This window comes from Bos indicus x Bos taurus, chromosome 10, assembly GCF_003369695.1.
Source record: "Bos indicus x Bos taurus breed Angus x Brahman F1 hybrid chromosome 10, Bos_hybrid_MaternalHap_v2.0, whole genome shotgun sequence".
NCBI lineage: Eukaryota > Metazoa > Chordata > Mammalia > Artiodactyla > Bovidae > Bos > Bos indicus x Bos taurus.
Genome location: NC_040085.1, coordinates 60,341,126 through 60,347,125, shown reverse-complemented (window position 1 = coordinate 60,347,125; position 6,000 = coordinate 60,341,126).

Sequence of the window (6,000 nt, the reverse complement as noted above, 5' to 3'; positions counted from 1 at the left end):
TAAGATGCTAGTGAACCTAAACTGTGGAGGAAATGAAAAGGAAGTAAATGGGTTAAAGACAGTTTTCCGGCAAAGAGTATATGGGAGGACTGAACTTCCCAAGTTCAGAATGCACAAGTACCACAGGAATTACATTACCTAAATCTGAACAAATTTTGCTCATTTTCCAGAATCCCCTCTCTAAAGCAGGAACCTCATCTAGAGCTGAAATCTGGTGTTTGTTAGCTGGGCAGCCTTCAATGATTTACTTAATGTTTCTATGCTGCTGCTGCTAAGTCGCTTCAGTCGTGTCCGACTCTGTGCAACCCCATAGACGGCAGCCCACCAGGATCCTCCGTCCCTGGGGTTCTTCAGGCAGGAACACTGGAGTGGGTTGCCATTTCCTTCTCCAACGCATGAAAGTAAAAAGTCAAAGTGAAGTCGCTCAGTGGTGTCCGACTCTTTGCGACCCCATGGACTGCAGCCTACCAGGCTCCTCTGTCCATGGGATTTTCCAGGCAAGAGTACTGGAGTGGGGTGCCATCGCCTTCTCCATAACGTCTCTATGCCTCTCTTCAAATGTTTAAAAAAAAGGGGGGGGCGGGGAGGGAGTTGATGGGAAGGGAATAACTATAGTATATAAACTGTAAATTGTTTCAAGAATTAAATGAGATAATGAAACTTGAACCCGACAATGTTCAAGAATCCAAAGTATGTTGATTTTTCTTATAAGTATACGGTTGAAGGAAATATGCAAATGTTCACATAATTATAATTATTTACATAATTGTTCATCTAATTATAACTAGCATGTGGAAACCCATCAGCATTTATTTTCATAAATGCCACTAGCCATATGTTTTGTGATCTGTGAAATAGTTTCACATACGCTCCAGCATTTGAGCTACACATTAAAAGTCTCCAGAGTCTTAGGTGGGCAAGTGGGGGCCAGCTAACCTGGGTAGAGCTGAGTTCCAGGTCACACTTCTGCTTTTCTGCCAGGTCCTTTCCCCTGTGTGTGTTGGCCCTAAATGGAGAGACATTTCTATTCTCTCAGTTAAGAGTTAAGAACATTTTGCTGTTGGGTGTGAAAGCTGTATCACTGAGTCAAGGTTTGTGTGTGTGCAACTTGGAGACATTATCCCAATAAGGAAGGTTTACCACAGACACTATAGTCTAGAGGTTTTTCAACATTTCCTGGGTCCCAAATACCTTTGAAAATTTGATAAAATTATCCTTCCTTACATGCACTTTTACACTTACCCCCAAAATTGTATGCTTAAATTTGTGGCTTTCACAGATCCCCTAAATCCTTCTAGGATCCTTAATGAAGCCACATAGCAGGTTTAAGAATCTTTAAGAAGATTAGCATTTAATTTAAATACAACAAAGCCAGCACTCACTTTTATATTCTCCTTAAGGTCTTTAGTTTTTCAGTCCTCCACTTTCTATCCCCATTTTTTCCCTGGATTCTAAAGTAGGGGAAATAAGATGAGACTGAACAAACTCTTCTGATTCTAGCTAAAGATATAATCAGATGCAGGAGTGGCATCATTTTGGTACAAACTGAAGACATATTCTGGGAGTTGGTGATGGATAGGGAAGTCTGGCGTGCTGCAGTCCATGGGGTCGCAAAGAGTCAGACATGACTGAGCAACTGAACTGAACTGAACTGAAGACATATTTACCCATTACCTGTAGTTGACACCCTAACATGTTAAGCAACAAAGAAGGAACAAAAAGATATTCAAAATGAAAGACTTCTAAAGCAAAAGGTTCAAAATCCAGCATGTCACCCCTTTGTACTGGGTAATAGAGTTACCCAGTTTCACTTTTAACTCCTTTAGAAAAGGCTGGGGTCCCCTAGGTTGTTTGGCCATGACTCACTGCTCCACCAAAGACTATCTGAAGCCCCTTCCAGCAACCTTACACCTTTTGCTGGGCCTTCTCCATGCCAGCTCCTTGCTCCTCCTCTTCCTAACCTTATAATCTCACCTGGCCAGTGTTGCATAAACTTGCAGGTACTGCTGTTGGACATGGCGAGTAGAAATAGCAGATCCCTTGAGCCCAGGCACCTGGGGAAACACACTCTTTTCCTTACCTGATGGGAAAATCCAGACTCGCTGCACAACCTGCTGTAAGATGGAACCAGTAGTGGAGACAGGGGCTATATAACATATACTGTGTGGCCTGCTGTGCTTAGGCTCTTAGTCATGTTTGACTCTTTACGACCCCATGGACTGTAGCCTGCCAGGCTCCTCTGTCCATGGGGATTCTCCTGACAAGAACACTGGAGTGGGTAACCATTCCCTTCTCCAGGGGACCTTCCCAACCCAGGGATGGAACCCAGGTCTCCCGCATTGCAGGCGGATACTTTACAGTCTGAGCCACCAGGGAAACCTATTACATATGCTATACAGATTTAATTTTTGCGACTGTAATGGGGCTCAGGTACCCTGTGCCCCAACGAATCTAAGGGCCGGGACAGCGCTCAGGGAATTGCAGGGAGGAGGAGCAAAATTGTCTCAGGAACCCTAAGTTAGGACCTATCTACCTACCTAGTTACCTACCTACCTATCTTCCTCCCTCCCACCTTTCTATCACCACCCCCACCCCCTGCAGGAATGGCCCAAAGGCTCCAATCTGGAAGACCAAGAACAGTCGGCAACCTCTCCAGGTCTCACGCGCGGCAGGACGGAGATTCTGTGCGGGCGGCTCACCCCGCCACCGGGACGCTGGCTTGTTTATTCAAGTGTGCGTCAGATTAGCCACCTGGGGCACAAATCCTGTGAAGAGTCTTAGAGCGAGGCGAGCTCTTGCAGGTAGGAAAGTGTAGCCGCCGCGCTCAAAATAATGCGGGGCTGGCGGTGCGGGGAGCCGGGTGGCCTCCACCCACGCTGTGCTGACACCCCGGGTGCCTGCCAGGTCGCGCGCCGAGGTCCTCGGGGTGGCAGCCCAACCCCGCCTCTGACCCGAGTGGGTGCAGGAAGAGGAGCAGGAGCGATGTGTCCGCAGCCGCCTGAGAGGACCGAGAGGCGCCTGGGCTGTCTCGGGCCCGGGTATCCAGGTCGCGGGAGCCGGGCGTCCTTTCGCTCGCACCGGCGGATCGGCCCCCTCCCTACAGTTTAGTCTCTCAACGCCTCTCCGATTTCTCGGACTCCTTGAAGTTGAGTTTGTGTCATCTCTGGGCCTGGCCCTGGGGACGCCAAGGGCCGGAAAAGAGGTAACACGGGCCACATGCACTTCGGACCCATCTCTTCGTGTCTGAGCTGGGACTTGGCATTGGTGAGAGAGGCGCTCCTTCAGAGCCCTATGTTCTGTATTACTTTCCTGTCCCCAGCCCGTCCCCAGTGCAATCCCCCAAGCCAGGGGCCTCTGGAATCTGGAGATGGACCCTATTCCTTTCTCTGATGCTGTTACCGCTGCTCCTTTGGGCTTAATGCATTTTTATCTTATGAAATAAGCATATGGTGTCCCTGACTCCCCCGACCCCGAGACTGATGCTTTATAATGCCCAGTCTGAGCCTCTGAAAGAGGCGAAGGAAGGGAAGGGCTGTACACAGTGCAGATGCCTCCCGGAGCTTCTCTTCCAGCCCACTTGTTCCTGCCCTCCTCAGTTTGAGAAAAACGTTGGGGGGCAGCACCTTGCCCCCTAACTTGGATTGCTTGCACTGGTCCCCAGAGACCAGGTCTTGGTGGTTGCCACTGCTTTACTTTAGGGACCCGAGAGTGGATTTCCTGAAGCCATAGGTCCCTTTCATCCCTGCTGTAGACATGGGGACTACAGATTATGCTTCTAGCTTTGTCCTATGCAGCCCCTTGGCTACCTGAGGTGACGAAATATTGTCTCTAGCTGGTAGGCTGATAGTCAAATAACTTAAAAAAATCATTTTGAAAGAATATTTCTTGTAAACTCTTACTGAAATACAGCACAAGTAGAAAAGTGCACACATTTCATGTATACAGCCTGATGAGTTTTCACAAAGTGAACACCAACAAGCATTTGTTACATCTATATGTAATCCTTGACAGGATTACAGATAATATATTATTCTTGAAGAGGACATTAGTGAAGAGGATCTCCCTTTCCCAATGACCTTGATATATTTAGGCCATCTGTGAAAATATCCAAGTTTCATTTATACAATAACAAGTTCTTGTGTCACAAATCCCTTTGGACAAAGCTTTCCTTGCAAAAGACTCTTAGCATGAAGTAAGGGGAGACAGATAGTATTGCCCAGTTGACATCTGGTTGGGAAACCACAACAACTCATTTGATACAGTCTGATGTCCATGTAGGACTATGCTTCTGCCTCCAAAATTGACCCCACAGTGACACTGCATTTTATCCAGGTCACACTGTTCATGCACAACAGGGAGAGAAAGAGAAGAGTGTATATGCTGAGAATGAAGACATTCCAAGGTTTTAACTTTCTTGCTACATTCCATAATAATTTATTTCCAAACAACATCCCTGCTATAGAATCAAGCGGCTGCAACTGACCTTTTTTTTTTTTAAGAAAGGAAAGCTAAAACAGAGAGAAGCCAAATATCCTGCACTGTGTACCAATCCCATGTTCTTTGTCATAACCCTTCCTTGGAAAGGGAGGAATTTCAACATCCATGCCCTGTCTGCCATCCACATGTTAAACAAGTTAAGACATAAAAGCAGTCTTTTCATCTGTATGATCTCTCTGCAGTCATCAATAGAGTTCTCTGTCCATTTTTGGTCTGTTTTGATGGATTAAAAATATATTCCAGAAAGTAGCAAGATAACAGTGTAAAGTATAAGGAACTGAAGTCATCTTACATTTTATTTTATTCATGAGAAAATATTAGAATCCAATATCTTTATCTTTGAGTAAGGTGTATCAAGGGTTGACAACAGTCAAATGTTTGGAGAAGGAAAACTTTACAACCAGGTTTCTATTTCTTCTGCTGACCAGCGAAGAGGAAATGGGCTCACATTTTAGCAAGAAGTATAGAGAAAAATTGTTAAAAGTGAGAGGTGTTAGGGATCAGAAAAATCAGAGATGGAAAATGCTTTGGATATGTCATCTAATCTATTATTTCCTATTATTATTGCTCTCACTAGTTATGACTGTCTACTTTGACAGGTATTAGTTATCTTGGCAGAGATTATGTTCCTGGGTCAGATCTATACCAATAAATCATAATGAATGTTAATGCAATGAATACAGATTCAGGTAAACAGCCCTTATTCAGTCAATGCCTGAGATGTGTGAAGTACCAATGATTACAAAGTCAACAAGAAATATAGCCCTTCCCTTTAAACAGTTTCACTAGCTAAATAAAAGTCAATACCAGGGTGGCTTCTCACCTACTTTACTCATGTAATCATTACCTTTGCAAAATAATAATAGCCAATATTTATTGAACAGTATGTACCTGCCATTTTATTACATTAACTCATTTAATGCTTATAAGAACATTATGAAATAGAAATTGTTATTCCCAGATTACAAAGGAGGAAACCAAGACTCTGGAGGTTAAGTCATTTGACCATGATTTTAACTAATGATATATGTTTCTTGATCTTGAGCCCAAGAAAGACCTATGTGGACTCTGGTCCATCCTCATATTTTACAATGAGGAAACAGACCCAGCAGAGGTAAGTAGCCTCTTACTTAAGATCACAGCCTTTTCCCGAGGAGGGTCACATAAGTCTTGCCCTAAGGTGGGTTATGTAATAAGAGCTGCTGCTGCTACTGCTGCTAAGTCACTTCAGTCGTGTCCGACTCTGTGCGACCCTATAGACGGCAGCCCACCGGGCTCCCCCATCCCTGGGATTCTCCAGGCAAGAACACTGGAGTGGGTTGCCATTTCCTTCTCCAATGCATGAAAGTGAAAAGTGAAAGTGAAGTCGCTCAGTCGTGTCCGACTCTTAGCAACCCCATGGACTACAGCCTACCAGGCTCCTCCGTCCATGGGATTTTCCAGGCAAGAGTACTGGAGTGGGGTGCTATTGCCTTCTCCGTGTAATAAGAGCAGGAGAAGATA